The 21,301-nt window shown below is 52.7% G+C and overlaps 1 protein-coding gene across 1 annotated transcript in view; it reads left to right on the top strand.

Moving 5' to 3' along the window:
* The window catches only part of BUD13 (BUD13 spliceosome associated protein), a 274,914-nt gene that overhangs the window by 47,360 nt on the left and 206,253 nt on the right, over positions 1–21,301 (top strand). Inside the window, exon 10 of the transcript XR_015241331.1 lies at positions 12,122–12,192. The gene's annotated coding sequence lies outside the window, so the exon portion shown is untranslated. The remainder of the gene's footprint in view (positions 1–12,121; positions 12,193–21,301) is intronic.

Raw genomic sequence — 21,301 nt, forward strand, 5'->3', positions numbered from 1 at the left:
GGTGCTCAGTCCCTTTCCTGCTCCTCCTCACCGCCCTGTGGCCAGGCAGGAGCTGGCTGAGCATGAGGAAGGGCCGGGGTGGGGTGGGGTGGGGCGGTGGGGAGGCAGGCTGGCCACCCTGAAGGACCGGTGCAGTGCAAAGTTTCTCTGCTGCTTTCTGCTGGCCCGTACCAGCCGCTGCCTCCCATCTGGGCCAGGGGCAAGGGTGAGGAGGATTATCCTGGTTCAGCCATGCAGATTCCTGAGGTCCAGTGAAGGGACACATGGAGCATCACTACAGTGCTGAGAGTGAGGGGCAGTCAGGTGCATGAGGTTGCCTGGGGGCTTGTGCTTAGTCTGGGTTTGTTTTCCTGACTCTGGGGGGCACACAGGGACCAAGTCGGGGCCCTGGGCTCAGTGACCTGCCTTCTCCATGTCCAGCCTGCATGCAAGCTTCCTCCAGATCGGGCACGCTTAGCAGCTGCTTTGGCTCCGGTTGACTTTGTTGCTCTAGGCTGGGGGCAGAAGTGTCTGAGCTCCTCTGTCCCAACAGTGCCACTGGTGCTTTTCAGGGCACGGGCCATCCTGGGCCCCATCCACTGAGGTAGGGCGACAGCTGATGCATTCTCCTTAACAAAACCTACCTGCTAGCTAGAGCACAGCTGCCTCCTGCCAGGCCCTGAGCCCTTAGCAGGAGCAGGGGGAGCTGGGGCCAGGCCTAAGGTGAGGTGGCTGATGTGGCCCGCTGCTCTGCCCCAATCACCATGGGCCTTAGGGAGAAGGCCTTCCATGTCCAGAGAAGACCACAGATCAAGGCAGAGGTCAAGGCCTGCTGAAGAGCTATTGCCATTCAAAGGAGCAGGGTCTGCTGGACATGGGGAAAGCTTCTGGGGAGGACTAGGATGGGGAGCTGGTCTTTGAAGGATAGGGAGGACTCAGAAAAGCGGGTAGGAGATGGGGAACAGGGGAGTAGGTTATCCAAGCCTTTATTTTTTTCCCCAAGGAGTCCAGATTTCCTAATAGCTGTTGCCATCCAGGGCTAAGAAACTGAGGTTTTCATAAGTCAAAGGTCCAGCCTGTGTGTCCCCAGATTTCTCTTCCTGAGAGTGGGAACCAATTATATGCTGGGAGCCTTTGTTGTTGACAAGGTGCCTACTTAGCCCCTCCGAGTCTTACTGCCTCAGTCCTGCCTCCCCTGTGCCCCAGATGTCCCTTCGCCTTGGGGGTAGATGTGGGGCCTGGGGCCTGAGTTTGAGGGGACTGATGCCAGGCAGGGAGTTGCTCCCCTCTTTAGGGGTGATTTTCCAAACCAGGCTGCACGTTCCCCTGAGGCAGCCCCCACACCGGGAAAGCACAATTTGGTGGTTGCTGCTCAAAGAGTTGCTTACCCCCTCTTCCAGGGCAGGGTAGTCTTGCTGCGGCTCCCCTGGGGCAGGCTGCATCCCTACCCACCCATGCTCCTTTTCTTTTTTTTTTCTTTTTTTTTTTTTTATAAATTTTTTTTTCAACATTTATTTATTTTTGGGACAGAGAGAGACAGAGCCCCATGCTCCTTTTCAAGAGAAGGGCAGCCTAGACTGTAGCACTTAGTGGAACCCATGCATGCCCCACAGGGAATGCCTAGTCATCTCCAAAGGTCCTTAGTTGGCATGATGCCCTCTGAAATCCCCGTGTGCCTAGGAATGCCCATGTGGCCTTTGCTCCCTGGGACACCCCAGAGTTTCCCAGTAACTTTCCAGTATGTCCCCAGCAACTCCTATTGCTTTCTTATCATGCCCCAGTATCTTTCTGATAGAATCCCTGTAAGGCCCCAGCACTCATGAAATCCCAGAACACTCTAGTATCAACATCCCAGTGTTCTTCAGGATTTCCAATAGAGTTCATCAGTTCCCAAAGTGCCCCTCCTCCCCACCACTGCCAGCTGGGAACAGTGGAAGGGGATCTGCTGCCCTCCACTCCCTGGGCCCTGCCACCAGGAAGGGAGAGAGGTTCTTTGCCCCCAGCCTCTGCAAGACACCTGGGCTTCCCTCCAGTGGGAAGTGGCAGGAAGGGGAAGGGAGAGGAAACTAACATCTGTTGAGTGCCAACTATGTCATATGCATTTCATTTAGAGAAGTGAACTGATTTTTCCCAGTCATTAGGTGGCAGGAAGAGACCTGAGGGCAGCTCTCTGGCCTCCTTCCTTCCCCCTGCTAGTTGTTTTAGTTGTTTTCTCGGTTCCCAGGAAAGGAAGGAAAGGGGTTATGACTGGTTAGGCTTCTTTTGGAATGAAGCTCTGGTTCCTGGGAACGTTGTGGCTCTCAAGTGGCTGCAGGTGTCAGATCACACCCCTCTTCAGGTGTCAGGTGCTCTATCCGCAGCCCACCAGACCCACAGACTGGTCCAGATATACCCAGTTCCAGGGACAGTCTGAGGTTCTGGGCTCACCCCTGGCCCTTCCCTCAGCCCTGGCCATAGCCCCGGACGCCAGGCTCCAGGTTAGCGTCAGCCTCCCCTACCCCTCCCTCATGCTAGCTGTAGATATGCTGCCCATGTCAGCCGCCCATCTGCTTCTCTTCCCCTGGCTGCCTTCCCGGGCATGGGAGACACTTGCAAGGTGACTTTGAACAGTGCAGACTCAGCGGGAAGGGGGATGGGAGCAGCTCTGCAGGTGGGGAAATGTGAACTAGACGGGTGGGGGCCTTTCCCTCCCCTGCCCTAGCTATGTCCCTCTACTCTGAGCATGGATGGAAGGGCAGAGAGGGCAGGGAGCACTGGATGAGGGAGTCTGTGCTGGTGGGCTGGCTTCACCCCACCAAGCACTCGGACGCCCTGCTCCCACCTGGGGGTGCAGAAGAGAGGAGGAGTGACTCTGGTCCAGGGTTGGGCAGCAGCTGTCCTACCCATTCAGGGTGGGGAGAAGAATGTTTTAGTATATCTTGGCTCCCCAGTCATCTCCTCCCCACCCCACTCCCACTTTGGTGGAATCTTTGAAAAACATGTACTGGAAGGTTTAGGATTTAGGCAGTTTAGAGACAGACAGACTGCCTAGGTTCATATTCTTCTCCATCATATAATAGCTGTGTGATCTTGGACATATTACTTAGGGTCTCTGAACCTCAGTTTCTCTCTTCATAAAATGTGGTTAATACTGTTACTTACCTGTCACATAGTAAATGCTCAATTAAAACATTTAATGATATATGCACTTTTCTGTGTGCATATGTGCATATCATATGTGAAGTATATCATACTTCATATAATTATACTTGCACACATATGTGATCACGTATGGGTTTTGTGTGTGCTCTGTTGTTCCCCACTTTGCTCTTTGTTGTTGCCTCCAGAAGGTTGGGTGGGGGGTCAGGGGTCTGCTCCTGACCACTCTGGCTACTACTCAGGAGGCTGAATTCTGCTCGGGAAAAGTCGGGTCCAGAGGGGAGAGGGCTTAGCCTAGGGCAGGGGAGCTGGAGCTTTGCTGAGGGAAGGGAAGGTGGCCTGGGGTGTGTGTCAGGAGTCCCAGGCTGTCTCAGGGCAGCAGAGGCTTGAAGCAGTTGGGAGGATATCTTTCGCTCGAGCTCACCCCTCCATCCCGTTAGTGCCCACACCACGTTCTCCATATCAGAATCCACGGTGCCTCTGCCAATGCCCTGGCCAGTGAGGAGAGCCACTGGCGCTTGCTGCTTGTGCCTGGGGGAGGTCTTTTGGAGGTCAAGAGGGATTTTTAGCTCACAGGTTGGCTCCTTCTACTGGTTTACCCTAAAGTGGGAACAATTTGGTGAGATTGGGGGTCTCCCATAGGCGGAGACTTCATGGAGTCTGTGGTCTGGGGCTCCTTCTATGAGGCCTGAGCGATGGGATGGCTTCTGGTGAGTTTTCTGCAGGAGATGGTCTGTCTGATAAGAACTGCAGGGTATGGGGTCTTCGCCTGAGGATCTAGTGAGTAGGTGCTGACGTCAGCATGAGGGAGGAGGCTTTGCCTTCTGTGTCCTCTTTATGCCCCTACTGCTCCGGGAAGCCTTTAGCCCTGGCAGGGGCTGGTGGAGGTGGGGAGGAAGGAAAAGGAGCTGATCCCTGACATAGTGGTGTCTCTGGTGACAGTGAATTTGGGACTAAAAATCGATAATGCCGATGTATGCCAGCCGTGCTTAATTGCAGAATCACTGAGGACAATCTGAGATAAAAATCACTAAAAATATCGACTCCAGGCATCAGGTTTGTGCCTCCTTCCTGAACACCCCCAATGTAAAATAAATCTCTCTGCATCTTTATGGCTATGGCTGAGCGTTTCTCAGAATCGTCGGTGAGGTGTAGGTCAGGTAGACAGTCTACCCTCCTTGAGTCTGGTTTCCCCTGCCAGATATCCCAGTGAAAACAGGTGGGAACGCACGGAGGGATACTGTGAGCAAGAAAAGTCAATGGTCTGTACACCCGGCATAGGGGACATTGTGGTTGTCCCCCTCACCCCAGCCATAGTGACAGTGAGGAGGGAGAACGGGCAGCTGGAATGTTTATGAACCTCTTTTCTCTCTTTTTCTTTTCAATTACAATGATACCTCAGGTAATTAACTGCTAATAACCTTGTCAATTTAAAATGGATCCTCTCCCTTCTGGCCATCACAGGGAAGACTCGAGTCACAAACCGTCAACAAGTTTGGAGGAAAGGGGACGGGAGTGAGCAGAAGAGAGGGGGAACGCATCTGGGTGGGCAGGCAGAGCTGTGGCCGTTTGGTCCCACCTGGTTACCAGCAGTGCTTTGGAGCTGTAGGAAAAGTTCCTCGCAAGTAGAGGGCACTCCGATGGGCCCTGTGGCCATGGGGACGTAGGAGCAATGCAATCCCTTGCAGCCCCAGCGCATTCCCACACAACACCCCTTGTCACACCGCATCACTCAGCTTAGGAAGAGAGCTCTGGTTCCCCACACTAGGCTTTTACTGTGGCCTGGCCTTCAGCCTATGGTATCTGCCGTTCAGGAACTGTTGCTTATCCTTGGGCTCATGATCCTGGGAGCCCTGCATGCTGAGTGAAGGGCACTTCTCCCATCTTCACCCCTTCCCAATCTCAGGGATTTGGGATAAGCTCAGGAAGAAAATGAACTTGAGCTGGATGATTTAGACGTTTGCCTTGAGTCGGTGTGTAGACGAGGTATCTGTGATCTTTCCCAGTTCATGAAACTCATTCAACTGACAAATTTTAAAGTGCAGCTGAGGTCTTTGTGCCACAAAGGTGAAGAAAGATGTGGTCTTTGTCCTCAAGGACCTTATTGTTTCATGGCCTGTCCGGTGAACAGATAATTGCAACACAAATTATGTAGAGCACAGGGAAGAAGATACCTCATCTGGTAGAGTATGGGAGCCAGGGAAGACTTTACAGAGGAGGGGACATTTGAAGTGGGCATTGACAGATAAAGAGGAGTTCTCTAGGCAGGCAGCATGGAAAGTAGAAGGCCGTTCGCAAAGAGGAAACGGCATGGAAGTATGAGAGGCCGTGGCTGCTGGGGAAATGGAAAGTACCTTGTATGGATGGAACACAGGCTGAATACAGGGACAAGAAGGTAGCTGGCAAACAGAGCCAGATCTTGAGGAGTTGGTAAGATTTCTTCTGAGGGTTGACCTCCCTGGCCCAGGACAACCAGGGGCCACGCTCCACAGCTGGGTGCCTAGGGAGGCTCCAGCCTTGCGGCATTAGCTCCCAAAAGGCTTGACAAGGAGCTCCCCATTCCCTTGCCTTTCTCTTTCCATTTTTGAGTAACAGAAGAGGTGTTGGGGCATGGGAAAGGGGTAGGTGGAGATTTAGGGATCAGTAGGGCCCCAGGTTCAGATTCTCCAAGTGGCTGCTTCTTTCTGTCCCACAACTGCTTTGAGACCATTTAAGAGGCTTTGAGCTTTGAGTCCAGGGTGTGTATAGGGCATCTGTTCTCTCCCCTGGGAAGTCCCTGCTCCCAAGCTGGAAATCTATTCCCAGTAACCACCTTACTCTACTGCCCTGGGATGGTGCCTGAGCTCAGCCTGGAGGTGGCCCCCTTCCTTCCCCAAACTTTGGCTTCTGGAAGAGGCCTGAGTGGAGGTGCTTGGTGTGGTTCTTGGTGGGCTGACAGCTGGAGGGGCACTATCCCTGTCCGGGAGGGATATGATTACTTCCAGGGAGCCCATCAGCCTCCTCTCCTAGCAGATCTGTTCACCATCCCCAGACCCTTGGCCTCCCCTAGTGGGCAGAGTCATTAGTTTCTGAGTTGGGCATAAACAGTCCAAGCCTCCCTTCTCCCTTCTCCTTCCTGCTGTTTCAGTATTTTTTTTTCCCCCAAGACAAACAGCCACAAACCTCCATCTCTTAATGAAACTGTTTGATGATGATTAATTGTGCAGCCGCTTCATTTGCATGCACAGGCTGTGGCTTCCCGGCTTCTCTCCCACCCTCCTCCACCAGGAACCCTCTGTGTGCCTCCGGAAAAACAGAGACCTGGTAACTCCAGTGTCTGCCCACACTCAGGCCGCCCTGCCAGCCACTTGCCACTTCTCCAGTGGGGCACAGGGGCTGGCCTGTGCAGCCACATTTGGGGCTATGGGACAGGGGCATGTATCATGAACTCTGGACCCAACCCAAGAAGACAGGGTGCTTGGGTCTTACCTAGTTTTTCTCCTCTACTTGCCAACTGTTTGGTCTTAGATGAGCCATGAACCCCTCTGGCTCCAGTCACCTCTTCCAAAAAATGGGAATTGCACAAATATCATGTCAGTGGGCTGTGTCCGTCTGTCCATCTCCAGTGTTGAGTATGGCGAAGGTGCTACTGAAGTAGTTTTTTGAATGACTGTTTGCATCAAATGGCCTCTTAGGATCTCTTAAGATGTTAACTCCAAGATTCTATGGGATTCTTACTTTTGCCAAGGTTCTAGTTCCGCGTGCTGTCATGAAGCACCCACTAACCTCTCATGTAGCACCCACCGTGTGTATATCCTGTCCTCATCATGGAGACCCCCGGAGCCTTGCAGGCCTCACACCAGAAAGCTCTGTTTTGGAGGGGGCTAGGGTGGTGGCTGCCTGAGGCTTGCACTTTCAGCCCCTGGTGGCACAAGGGGGCCAGGGCCAGGGGGAGGAGCCCAAAGTCTGTGGTGTTGATGTGCTTTCAGTGTCAAAGCCCAATGTCCCTGAAGTTCACGTAGGTGTCAGACCAGGCAGGAGGAATGTTATCGAGTGGGTTTTGAAAGGGCAAAGTTCACACCGAGTTACAAAGCACTGACCCTGAGCTATCTGTCATGCGTAGGGTAGAAGGGAAAATGGGACTTCCAGGCAATGAATCTTGAGTTTTCTGGGTCAGGGAATTCTCTAGCTGAGGACACTTTTCCTAGAAAATGAGCATATGTTCCTACTGACCCAAAAGTGTACTGAGGACCTTTTTAAGGTTCCTGGACCTGAGGTGAAGGACCCCTGTCTGGTCTGGGAGTTTTAGGAAGCCAGAGGCGTGTAGGGGTCAGCAGGTACCGTGGGAACCAAATGGCCTCCCCAGGGTCTATGAGGGAAGTCTGAGGGTGGCCTCCTGGGAAGGGACAGAACTCCCTGTGGGGAGAACTTTTACCTGGAGACTAAGAAGTGACCCTGGAACTAGAAGGCAAGTAGGCTCTGAAGCGAAGCACAGGAGCTGAAGGATAAAGGGCCTTGATTTGACCTTGGAGCAGAAGTAGGGATGGAGCCAGTGCGAAGGCAGGTGGCAGATCCTTAGGACAGCAGGTGAGGTCTGAGGTGGAGAGATGAGGCCGCAGTGAGAAGACCTCTAGATTGGGGTGTGGAGGAGCTAGAGAGGAGTGTGTGTTGACGCTGGGGCTTGGGGGTTCCTGAGGGGAGAGGAGGCAGGGGACTGTGACAGGGTGGGGCTTCACCTTATCAGTGGTTCAACTTTCAGAGTCATATGTGTGATAGGTGTTGCCCAGGAGACAGGCTTGGAGAGCTTAGAAGTCATGTTCATTGAGATTGAGAGGAGGGAGGGCATCACAGTGGGGGAGCAGATGCTTGCGGAAGGATGGGAGCTGGGATTTTAATGGTCTCTGTGACTCCCAGCCCTGCACTGTGCACCTTACACCATGGGTTCTCGGTTCCTCTGCAGGGGCTCATGCTCTGGATGCCCCTGTCTACCTTTCCCCCACTAGTTGCTTCAGTCAGGTTTTTCCAGAACCATGACCAGAGAGAGGCTCCCTGTCTCTAGTCCATGGTCAGTGGGCTTTGGGGGATCCTGCTCTTTGTGGAGCTGAGTTGGCAGTAGCGTGGCTTGTGACAAACTGCGAGAGGAAGGATTGGAATCAGAGCTTCAGAAGGGTGGCCTTTCTTGGCTGAGTATCTTCAAGAAACCAATGAAGAGAGAGCACTTTGGAGTGTTGGGAAGCGCGCTGGCTGAGGAGGCCAGTGCACTGGGGGCTTGGTGCTGATTGGCTGCTAGCAGTCAGATTGGTCTTGGGTAAGTCACGTTTTCCCTCTCTGTTCCTCAGTTTCTTTATTCATAAAACGGTTGATTTATCATCCATTCATCCATCTGTATGTGTGTCCATCCATTATCCCATCCATCCTTCCATCCAGCAATTATTTATTAGATGCCAATTCCATGCTGGGCGCTGGGATGCACAGCAGTGATGAGGTTGACATGATCCCTTCCCTTGGGGACCTCAGAGTGGACCAAAGAACAAAGACATTACAAAAAATAATACCTGTCTTCCAGGGTTGTTTGGAGACTAAACTAATGAGACACTGTGGGAAAGGGCTTTGTACTACAAAGGAGGCTCAGTCAGAGGAGGAGCTAGGGAGACCTTCAGCTTGTCCAGCCTAATGACTCAATGTTTGGTTCCCAAACCCCTCCATTCCCTCCCTATTATCTGCCTCAGTCATCCCCCCAGAGCTGCTCCTTCCTTCTTTCTGCCCCCTGCCTCTGCCACCTGCTGTGCCTTCCCTGCAGGAGGGAAAGGAAGCCTCGGCATCTGGCAGGGGTGGGGCTGGGAGAGCTGAGCTGATTGCTGCTAATTAGCAGCACTGAACCTTGGCCAAGCTGGAGAGGCAGATAAGGGGAAGTGCAGGTGGTGAGGCAGACCATGGACGGTCCTGCTGAGGGTGTCACAGATTCTCCAGGGATAGGTCCCGAGGTCACCCCTCTCCCTTGCCACCCCTTGGCAGTGTCTAGGCACTGTCACCCATGACTGCACAGTGGAGAGGGTTGGGCTGCCGTAGAAGAAGAAGCAGATGGTCTAGAACGGAGGACCCTTCCAGTGGGGCCTTCTCCAGATCCAGAGGAGGGAGCCTACCCACTCTTGGTATTCTTGTTTCCACACCTCTGCTCGGACCGTCCCTGCTGCAGAAAATGCTCTGCCTTCCTCACTGCATGTCATCTGTCCTTCCAGATCAGAGTAGACATCTTCTCCTCTACCTGATCTGACCTCCCACCCCGTCCTCTTAAACGCCCATAGCCCTTGAGTCATCCCTGTCTCATGTTGTGTGCGTTCTTCTCCTTTGACTCACACATGGAGGACATGTATCTCTTCTCCCAGCATTCTCCCCTCCCAGAATGAAGTCCTGTCTTCATGCTCAGCACATCACACATTGCCTGACACTGAGTAAATGCCCAACACAGTTTACCAAAAGGTGCCAGAATGTCTCGGGGCTGTCTGGGTGCTCAAGGACCATTTCCGAAGGTGCATTTTACAGATGAAGAAACTAGGTATCAGACAGGCCAAAGAATTTTGCTTAAAGCCAAACAGCCAGTAAGAAGTGTTTCTACTTCAAAGTTTGGTCTGTTTTAGGGCAGTTTATTATTATGAGGGACTTCTGGGGGCAACAGGTTCAAAGAGCTAAATAATAAATGATAAAAATAACCAAACAAACCAGAGTATGTCGTGATCATACTTCTGATCAACTAATTGGACAATCCATAGGTATGCTGAGTGTGGGGCTCAGGGAAAACCATTTTGCCTAGGAGCCAGACATCCTGCAAGTGTGTTTAAGCTGAGCTGACTGGGTTTCCATGAAATCTTTGGGCCCTGCAGAGTTCCTTCTGTAGAGAAATTGCCGCCTGCTGACTTGTCTTTTAAGAGACAAGTTTTTTTATGAAAGAGCAAGCGAGCGTGAGAGCATGCATACATGTGCAGCAGGAGGCAGAGAGAGAATCCCAAGCAGGCTCTGTGCTGTCAGCATAGAACCTGACACGGGGCTTGAACTCTTGATCCGTCAAACCATGAGATCATGACCTGAGCTGAAATCAAGAGTCGACTGAGCCACCCAGGCCCCCCACTGCCTGCTGACTTTACACTCATAGCTCTGTGGCTGTGGGAACTTTCTAGACTTACACCTTGGTTTTCAGTGCAGAATACCTGAAGTGGGCTGGAGGAGTTGCCAATATGTCCTATGTCACAGATAGGCTTTCTGATATTCTTAAAGTGGTCTCTTTACGAGTCAGGTTGCTAAGAGCCTACATTAGCACCTTGCCACTATGGTTAACGTAATGGAACTCTCTTCTGTGATTGACAGGGCCAAAGTGGTCTTTTGACATTTTCTGGTGGCTCAGTATTTGACTCTGTAGTTCCCGAGACTGTCAGAAAAACTTCTGCAGTGCGGGTGGAGGACCAGATGTAGCAGATGTCTGTTTTCTCTGTCTGCATAGCACCCCTTGCCCAACTTTTTCAGTTACTGTATCCCTACTTCCTTTAGGGTATCGGCTATTCCCCTGTTCTGTGAGGCAACAGGATAGTACTATTAACTGGTCCTCAGGAGTAATCCCATGACTCAGGCCTGGCCATCGCTGGCCACAGTGATTGGCCTTAGAATATATACGTATCTGGCCCACAGTGGGACAGTCACAGAGTCCGGACCTGGATTTCACATGTCGGGGCAGGGGGAGCATGAAGATCTCTTCGTCTGAGATCCTACGCGAGGATAACACAAACCCAGAGGTCATTCCTCCTATGACCTCAACCCAGGGAGGAAGTTCAGATTTGGTAAGGGAGAAAAGGGCAATGCAAAGAGAGATGAAGAAAGAGAGACCCGACAGTGCCATCTGACCTTCTGGTTTTACCCCCGCTCTTCCAAGTTAACACGAGCCAGTGCATCTCCAGTTTTGCAATGTCATTTTAAATCCCTCCTTCGCAATGGAAAGAGTCCCGAGTAAGTGCTGAGCAAGGTTTTATAGATACCCTGTGCGTATTGCACGCACACACGTATATACGTGAAACCACAAACAAAATAGGAAGGACAACTTCAGAATTAAACTCAGTCCACTTAGTTTTATGAAAAACTATATTACCCTCCTTTTTGCCAGGGGAACCTTCATCAAGGGGCAGCAGCTGACTGTGTGCCTGTGTCTGGGGACCACAGGTATAGCCAACCCTTTCTGGAGAATAGGTTCTGAGGGGCAAAGGGCTCCAGAGAAAACTGGGATGGACTTGGACCCCAGGGGCAAACTCAGCTTTATGCTTCATTTCTGGAGGGCCATCTCTGCCCTAGTGATTACACTGCAGGGTGTGTGTGTGTGTGTGTGTGTGTGTGTGTGTGTGTGTGTGTGTATGTGTGTGAAATCCAGTGTCTCCCCTCCTCAGGCCAGGTGCTCCTGCCATCTCCCCTCCAGTGTTTGGCTCCTTCCAGGGGTTAGACCTCTGGATCCCTGGGGCCGCCCTGGGGAGGCCCCTCTCTGGACAGTGGGAGCAGGGAACCGGCAGTGGGTTCCCCAGGCTTGGCCTGGTGTGAGCCATGGGGGCTTTATCTTGCCATTAATGGTTTTCTAAATTGGTGGCAGTGGAGCAAAAAACCCAATTTGCGCCTGGAGCACGCATGATTACTATTGTAATAACCTCAGCTAATAAGAATATGATGTGGGGCTAGGCCGGGAGAGAAAACACATTTCTCATTAGCTTTTGATTAATTACTCTACATAATTTCTTAGTTGTGGTGGCCAAGGTGGGGGGGAGGGTTGGGTGTTTCCATCTCCTTACCTCACCTTAACCCTAGCGGGCTAGGGATATTCTGGGGATCGTGGCATTTCTCCAAGAGCCACTGAGGGACAAATGCCCACCTCTCCTACCACTTGTCTCTCTCCTCCTCCCATCCTTTCCCTGTTTTCTCTCCCCCTTCCCTCTCCAGCCCTTCCTCTCCTTGCCCTCTTAATCTTTTCTCTTTTCTCTTTCTCCTCTCTTTTCAGCCTCTCCGGAGCCTTCCTGGATGTCTGATTGGCACTTGGTGACAGCCCATGCAGTCCCATCACACTGCCAGGTAGGTAGGTAATGACTGGTTTGCAGGTCCCGGCTGATCTGCCCTGAATCCTGAGCCCAGCTGCCCTTTTGGCTCACCTGCTCCTGACACATGATCATTTCTGGCCTGGCTTGAGAGTGGCCCGCCCTGCCTGCCCCACCCCGGTTCTGGGCCATCTCAGGACTCTGTGTGGTTTGGAATTGTTCTTGCCCTCTCACCACCTCACCATATGCCCTCTCTCCTGGTCCCTGGCAGCCAGGTCCAGGCTGGACGTTCCCTCTGTTCCTCACATCTGGGATCCAGTGCTCGATAGGACAGTGCCTGGAGACACTTTCATTTCATCTGTAACTCAGCAGGTTTCTGTTGACTCCTACTGTGTACCCTGAACTGTGCTGGACACAGTGGGAGATAGAAGGGAAATGATAGATGTGGGTCTTGCCGTCACTTGGGAAGGTTGTTGACGAGGGACAGAACCTAACATGAGACAGCATATACTGAGCCCCCAGTGGGTGAGGCAGAGAGAGCAGGGCAGAGAGGCTTCTCAGGCTGGAGGTTCAGGGAGTCTTCGCGGAGGGGGAGAACTCAGGTTCGGGTGGGCAGAAGGAGGGAACAGGAGAGACAATTCCAGATGAGGACATAGTGTGAGTAAAGACCCAGAGGTGGGAATGCTCAGAGCACTTTTGGAGGACGTGAAGGTGGCCACTGTGTTGTAAGTAGGGGGCTTTCTGTGGGATACGAGCTATAAAGGTAAGTTGAGGGCTCTTTCAGATGTCATGCTGAAGGTTTGGGACATACGTGCCGTCTGGTTGGGGGTTCTGAAAGGTGTGGGGGTGCAGGGATGATCTTATAGCAGTGATTTGCTAGGTGGACAATGGTGGGCTGTGTTAGTTTCCATTGCTACTGTAACAGATTACCACAAAATTAGTGGCTTAAAAGAACACAGATTTATTATCTCACAGTTCTGCAGGCCAGAAATGCAGGTTGATTTGACGATTTTCTCTGCTCTGGGTTTATACAAGACTGAAATCAAGATGTTGGCTGGTTGAACTCCTCTGGGGAGGCTGTGGGAAGGATCCACTTCCAGGCTCATTCAGGTGGTTGGCAGAATGCTATTCCTTGTGGTTGTAGGACCGAGACCCCCGTTCCATTGCTGGCTGTAAACTGGGGCTGCCCTTTTCTCCTAGGAGCTGCTCCCCAGTTCTTGCACACAGGCCCCTATCTCAGGGCCGGTGACAGTGTAGGAAATCCTTTTTTGCTCTTGGAAGCTCTCTGACCTCCCTTTCTGCTGCACCTCTCCCACGATTTTCTCTGCATCTCTCTGACCTCAGCTAGAGAAAGTTCTCTGCTTCTAAGGGCTCATTCGATTAGATGGGAGTCACCTGGGTAATCCAAGATACTATATTTTAAGGTCCATATCTTTAATTTTAAACATCTGCAGGGGCGCCTGGGTGGTGCAGTCGGTTAAGCGTCCGACTTCAGCCAGGTCACGATCTCGCGGTCCGTGGGTTCGAGCCCCGCGTCGGGCTCTGGGCTGATGGCTCAGAGCCTGGAGCCTGTTTCCGATTCTGTGCCTCCCTCTCTCTCTGCCCCTCCCCCGTTCATGCTCTGTCTCTCTCTGTCCCAAAAATAAATAAATGTTGAAAAAAAAAATTTAAACATCTGCAGTCCCATGTTCAACATATTCCCAGGCTCCAGGGATTAGGGCAGGGATATTCTGGGGGAGAGGCATTCTTCTGCCTACTATACAGGACCAGATATGTTAGGTGGTTCCTACAACAGTCCTGGTGAGCGGAAACGAGGGCAAGAACTTGAGATAAGAGCACCAAAAGGCTGGGCAGGTGCCAAGTCATTTCAAGGGCAGTGACCGGATACTTGATGATTGGTTGCATGTGTGTGGCTTTGAGGGTGTGGTTAAGGAGAGGGGAGGATTAATCTTGGATCCAGCCTCGGAAACAAGAGAAAGATGGTCACTCTCGGAGGAGGTGCTGGTTGTGGAGGGCAGATGAAGCACTTGTTTTGGGCAGGATGACTAACGGGTGATGGCAGAATTCTCACCAGCCCGAAACTGACTTCTGAGTGGTTGGGAACCCTCAACAGAAAAGTCAGATCTGGTCGTACTAACCTGTGAGCTATTCACGTGGAAGCAGTGGTTGAAGGCTTGGGGCGGGGATGGGGAGTGGGGTGTGGATCGCTGTGAACAGGGGAGGTAGGGCAGAAAGGGAATTGGGCTAGAACCTCCGCGGCTGACCAAAGAAGAGGTGGGAGGAGGAAGAAGAGCTAGAGAGAGTGGAAGAGCAAGCACAACCAGGCAACTGGAAAGGAAGGAGGGGAGCTAGGAGAGGTCCCATTTGTGAGGCCAGGCAACACCTGTGGGCAGGGTCAGGAAGGACGGAGGTCTGGTGCCGGAGTGGGACAGAAGCCACCAGGGGGTGATGGCATGGCCACGGGTGATGGGGACCTGCGTTTCCAAGTGAGGAGTCTGAGGAGAGACAGGGCAGCGTGGTGGGAGGGAGCGGGAACACACAATGGGCTCAGTAGGGCCCACAGGTGCTGTGTGTCGGTATGCGGGGAGGGATGGGAAAGGCCAGCGTGCTTGGAAACAGAGCAGGGGAGTAGACTGGTACTGCTGGGAGGAGGGGGAGGAATATGACTCGGGAGCAAGGGCCCCCAGGTGGCAGGGGCTCATGAGGGTGAGAATGGAACTGGAAGCTTTCAGGAGGAGAGGCCACAGGTGGGTCCATCAACACGTGTGGGTAGGGCAGAGCTCACCTGGGGCCCACTGGCCCCACTGTGTGCTGGGGGTCTGCACGCAGGACAGAGGGGAGGCCAGGGCCTGGTACCTGCTAGGACTGGCGGGGCAGGGGCCCATGGCCCTCTTAGAACAGAAGCCTTCGGGGTGGATGCTGGGTCTGCGGGAGGGGACAGAGGACAGGACCAGGCAGAGCAGCAGATGTAGCCACAGGTTCTTCCTATCCCACACCTATTTGCTATATCCTGCTTATCGTGGGGGGCCCGGGGCTTTGCAGCACAAAAGGTCCTGGCTGAAAGGAGTTAATTTACTCAAGGAGGTTTGGGAAGAGGGAGGCACAAAGATGTCTCTCCTGCAAAAGGCCCTTTGGGAGCAGGAGAGCACTGTTTCCAGGGCTCTGGCTCTATCAGTGTGTGGTCAACTACATGGCCTTCCATGTGCCCAATGTTCTTGTGAGTCCAGCCTCCCTGCTACTTCTGACATTTCACAGGCCTTTGTCTGAGGCCTAATTGCCTGCCACAGCGCACTGCCCCAAGACCCCGCCAGCCATTTTGCCGGCTGGTCTGCCGGGCTGCTCAGAGCCGCCGGAAGCCGTCTGGCATCGACAGGCAGGCCCAGAATAAAGCTGCATCCACAGGTGAGCGCAGCCCATCTCTGTGGGGGCTCGGTGGGGGCCCTCGACGTGTGTGTGTCCCTGTGTGGTCAGGTTGTACAAACACGTGGACATGGTGGGGGGCTTTAGCCTTGGGGGATCATGAAGCTGGTGGGCAGAGGGGCACCGAGGGGCCAGTGCAGTGACAGAGACTTGGAGAGGACCAGGACTGGATGCCTGGGGATGGAGGAAGGCCTGAGGAGCCCAGGGCTCGGCACGGGCACTGTTGTTCTCTGCCTGAGCTGTGGCCTCCCTGGGCCAGCCCCTGGGTCTACCCTGTCCGGTTGTGCAGCGCCCCCATCCCCAGGCTACGGCCACTCCCTGCCCTCTGGCTCCCTCCACCAACTCCCACCCTGAGAAGGAAGAGGAAATCTTGCTAGAGATCCATGTAAAAATAGATGTATTTCTGGATAAGCAGCGAGCCTGAAAAACAGCTGAGCCGGAGTCTGCTCCGCTGACAGAAGATCTATGTACCAAACTCCTCTTCAAAATCTATTTCTCCAGAGATTTATTCTTGCAGGGCTCTGCCGAGCTGGGGGAGGTTCGTGGCACTGAGCGACTAGGGTCCACCGCTCCACCCTTTCCCGAGTGACTGTTGCCCAGCGTGAGCCGTGGTCAGGTTAGGTGGCATGGGCCAGAGCAGAACAAGAGGGATTTGAATGGCAAAAAGGTCCTTCTCATGCATTAGCCTGGCTGGGTCGGAAGCCAGCGTGATGCATCGTGACACCGTCCTGGCGGCTGAGAGAGGAAGTGATGGCTATATTTATGTTTCCATCTAAATGCATGGATCAAAGCAGACACTTTAATCTATTCAACAACAGCCCGAGGATTAAAAAGTTGCAGGCAAATCACACTCTTAAATTGGTAATATATTTTTGCTTGTCACTTGACAAATCATTTTAGAGAGCAACTCCAGCCCGGGTGGAGACCTGGAGACTTGAACCTGGTTCCATCCTGGAGAAGGCCCCAGCGATATAGGAGTGGCCTGAATCCCCCCACTGCTGCAGCTCCCGGGAGGCTGGCTGCACTGGGTCTCCTGGTGGGGACAGTGGAGGCTAACGCAGAATCTCAGGCCTCGGGGCACATCTCTAAATCTGTTCCCATCTCCATAAAAGCCTAGCAGGTGGATCCCCATGTTACAGACCAGGTGACCCAGAGAGATGGCTGGCCCGGGTGGCACAGTAATACGTGGGAGAGTGGGATGCAAAGCCCAGTGCCCTTGTCTCTCTGCCAGAGCTCCTGGGTAAGATGACTGCTCTCCTTCGGGGGCCATTAGGCAGCAGGGAGGGTCAGAGACTGTGTAGCTCTTGCCATGGTCCTTCTCTTCCCAGTTTCCTCATCTGCCAAATGGGGACAATAATCGCATCTACCTCCTGGGGCTGTTGTCGGGAATAAATGAGACAGCACATGGAATGAGCTTCACACTGTGTCTGCCACGTGATGAGAACACCTGTTTGTGCTGAGCGCTGAAGGACAGGACCCAACGAGAGTGTGTCTGGAGGCTGAGAGAGGAGCTTAGGCCTTCCAAGGGATGGTTGAAGGAACTGGGGCCTTAGAGTCAGGAAGACAGAAGGGTGTCTCCTAATCTCGTCTGGGCTGTGAAAGAAAGAGAGATTTGATCTCTTGTGGTCCCACCAGGGATCATTAGATCTGTAAGGAGACTCATGGACTTCAGCTGAAGAGAAGCAAGAACTCTCTAATCACTAGAATTGGGGACAGAGGAAAGGATGAGCTGAGGGCTTGGGGAGGTGTGGGAGTTAAGGCTGGATGAGCACTTGGTGATGATGTTGCACCCACAGATATGCCTGCCCAGGGGTGGCATTTAGACCAGATCTCTTTAAAGGCTCTTTCCAAGCAGCAGGATCTAAAATTCTCTTGTAGTAGAATCAGCTCCCAATCATTTCCAGTAACCGAGGACAAGAACATTTGGGAACACATCATCTATTTTTCTTAAAAAGACATTCTTTTGCGTGACTTAATCCGTTTACCGTTGCTTGGCTCAGATCCCCACTAACCTTTAGGTCTGTGGGGTGGCAGCGTGAGGATGGCCAAGTGGCTGGGCTGAGAGAGGCAAAGCTGGCTTTGGGTGGCAAAAGAATTCCTGTCCGTCACCCAGTGGTGGCCAAAGTGGTCTGTGGAACCAGAGCAGTACCAGCCCATGGAAGAACAGTGGGTTGGAGTTGAGACTTGGATTTCCGCTGGCTCCGTTTCTCAGTATCTGTGTGTCTAGCCGAAAGTCACCTGATCTCTCTGAGCCTCAGTTTCTCTGTGTGAGAAGCAGGGAGCAGATACCTTCTCCCCTCACCTGTCAGAGAGGATTTGAGAATCTCAGCGCGGCCTTGCTGCTCCCTTGGCCTTGGGAGAGGGGCTCAGTTTGTAGAAGGGAAGTGGTGCCTGGGGTGCGCCATGGTCTTGCTGCGGTGGCGCTCAGCCCACATCTTCTTCTTCGGTGGCTGTTCCTGTGCCCTGCGGCCCCTCCCCGCCGCATCTGTCCCGCTGTATCTATCGCAGGGTGGTGGAGAGACGCGGGCAGGATTGTCCCTGGGCGGAGCTGACCCACTGGCATGTGGCCAGATTGCACCATCTGCCTGTGCGGAAATGGAGCGCAGGTGTCGGGTTTGGGGCGCAGGTAATTGCTAACGGCTGAGCCAGCTCTCCCTGCATATGGTCCCGGAGCAAGGCAGGCCCCCCAGCACAGGCCGCAGGGGCCCACGTGTTCCCTGGCTTGGGCCGGTGCTCTGCACCTTCAGTCCATACCCTCTTGTGAGTCTCCCAACAGCTAAGCCAGGGAGGTCAGGGCATTATCGGATTCATTTTACCAGCGTGGAAATCGAGAACCGGAGAGGTTAAATCTCCGGCTTGGGGTCCCGGAGTTAGTCAATAGTGGGCCTGAACCAGCCCTCTGGGTCACCGGACTCTTAATTCCATTTTCCTCGCGTGACCTGGCCACGGCGTGCAGTTCGGCAAACATTTATGGAGGGCCTGTTACGGGTCAGGCACCGAGCTACGTGCAGGCCTGCCGGCTGGGGCTTCAGCTCTGTTCATGACAGGGTGCAATTTCAACTGGGGTGTTCTGCCCCAAGACTTCCACATTCCCATCCCCTACCCCACATCCCCATGACCAGCACCCAGCTACCTGCAGTGGTTCTCCCCAGCACAGGTCTGACCCATTCATGCCTCTGATGATACCCTAGGGCCAAACTCCTTGGCTTGCCTTGTGAGGCCTTTTTGCATCTGGCTTGTCTTTGCTGCTCTCTTGTCCCCCACTCCTGCCCTCATGCTGCCCCTAGCTACACAGGTCGACCATCCACACGTTTCTGTCTGTGTCGTGCCTGGGAATCCAGTGCCCCTTTCAGGATTTGGCTTGCCTGAACCTACTTGTGCATTCGGCCCCAGCTCAATGTGACTTACTCCCTGCAGCTTTCTTTGATTCTCCACCCCTTCCTGATTCTTCCCCATCGGTGAATGGCTCCCTTCCCTGTGCAGAATGCCTTTTGCATTGGCCTTTGTGATAACAAGAGGCTAGGTATTACACATTTCCGGTGCTGCGCCCCCACCCCCTCCTGGCTAGATCTTGGGCTCTTCAAGGCCTGGGTCAGGGTCTTACTAATCTGTGACCACCCCCGTTCCCCCTAGCACGGTGCCTGGCACACAGAAGGGGCTAGAGATACAATGAGATGGTATACGTGAAAGTGTTTTGTAAAGTCTCACCCGATGCAAATACTGCTGTTGCTAAAGTTGGAAAGGGTTTTACCTAATTAAAATCCTATAGAGTAAGGAGGTTCACTTCAACAACTCCCCATTTGTAAGGACTAGATTCTTTTCATTATCAATCTAAAATCACAATAATAACATTAGCTTAACATTTATCGACTTTCTGTGCCCAGTATTAGCTGTTATTGTTATTATAATAAGAATATACACATGTACATACATTTTTCAATTTCTACACATTGATTAGGTGATCAATAGGACAGTATTGAAATAATGTCATAAATCTTCAAATGTGCTTTGAGAGATTCTCAACAAAATGCCCCCGCCATCCCCACCAAGACTTTACTGCTGTGACCTCTGACTTTCAAGGGTCTGGGAGAATGGAATCTGTGGTCACCAGGTGTTCCCACCCGGTCAGGAGCTAACCCCTCAAGTTACTCCCTGCTCTGTGAATTTGTCCCTCCAGCAGGCTTCCCCTGCTTTTAGGGGGAAACTGGGCAGAGAACTTCCCAAGCATACCCAGGCACAGGCCAGCCTCCGTATGGAATGGGACACACACGGGTGTCTTAAAAGAGTGTGCATCTCTGTGAGTCTACGCTCAAAATTTTATTTCAAGTCTGAGCGACACAAGATGGTTTGGTTTCTGTCCTTGGGGCATTTATGGAGGACACAAAAAAGAACTGCTCTGAGTAAATAGAGAAGATGAAAGACCTTCCTTGACGGTGGGCATTGTTGATGAGGCAGCAGGCCAGGAGGGTGGTTTCTGGGATTTTGTGATGCTGCTACAGCACTGTGTGGAACCACATCTCATTTCCGAGTCCTTTCAGAAAGCTTGGGCTCCTCAGTGTCTGAGTTTTAGCTTTCGTATGTTCCGATCTGTGTCTGCGTGTATGTGTGTGGCAGTGTCCCTGTGAGTACACGAGTGAGTGTGGGCCTGTAGTTCTCCCTGTAACGTGGGTCTGTGTGTCTCTGAGGTGAGAGTATTGTGTGCAGTGTCTGTGAGCAAGGGGGTGTGTATAGAGGACTTGGGGTGAGCGGGGATGCTTCTGGGTCCACATCTTGCATATTACATATGAATGTGCAAGGGTCTGTATTTTTGACTGTGAAAATGGGCCAGGACGTAAAACTGGAGTGTGTTTGCCATGAACACGTATCTGAGTTTGTGAGTGTGGGTCTTGTGTGTTCACGGTGGGGCATGTGTGTGCGTTTCTCTGCATGTGCCTCTGCCTGGGTGGGTGGGTGAAAGAGGGTTGTGGGTGAGTGTGGGTGCGTGAGTGTGCCCCCACATATGTGCAAGCTGTGCAGACAGGTCCCTGCAGGCTTTGTATGCCCAGCTCTTGTGGCTCCTCCTGGCTTGGTTGCTGCCTCTGGTCCCTGGTGGTTCTGCCTTGCTGGTCCGCAGAGAGATCAACACCCTTTAAACCAGCTGCCTCGTTGGCTGCGGCTCACTCGGTTGGCCTCCCGATGCCTGCAGTTGCCATGGAAACCAAAGTAGGTCTGTTTCTGTCTGCCACTGGGTCCCTGGGCTAGGGCAGCTGTGGGCCAAAGCCACCGTGGTGAGGGCTGGCCCGAGGGAAGAGAGGAGGGGGCTGGGGAACCCTCCAAATCTGCTTCTCCTCATACCCTCCTGGGGCTTCTTTTCTGCCTGTAAACACGAGGGCAGGTCCCTGCTGTCAGACAACTGGGATCAAAACAGCCCTGTTAGACAAGGGCCTGAGCAGTTGACTTTTTCACACACATACAAAATCCTTTCCTGAAAAAAAACTATCAAGACATATGCTAATTCCACATTACTGTGCATGTCATTTGTACACCATTAATTCAGTGCCTAAAATAAAGTGGCTTTTAGGAGAGAGCTGGTGCTGTCTGATGGGAGAACTCTGTACATGCTTTTGTGGCCTGGTTTTATAATAGGCATCTGCTCAGAGTTCACTGCATTGGGAAAACTTGAACATAACAGTGTTATGCATTGAAGAGATCACAGATCCTATTTAGTTTTGAAAAACTGAGTAGCA

Source organism: Puma concolor, chromosome D1 (genome assembly GCF_028749965.1).
Source record: "Puma concolor isolate L17-30 chromosome D1, mPumCon1.1.hap2, whole genome shotgun sequence".
Lineage (NCBI taxonomy): Eukaryota > Metazoa > Chordata > Mammalia > Carnivora > Felidae > Puma > Puma concolor.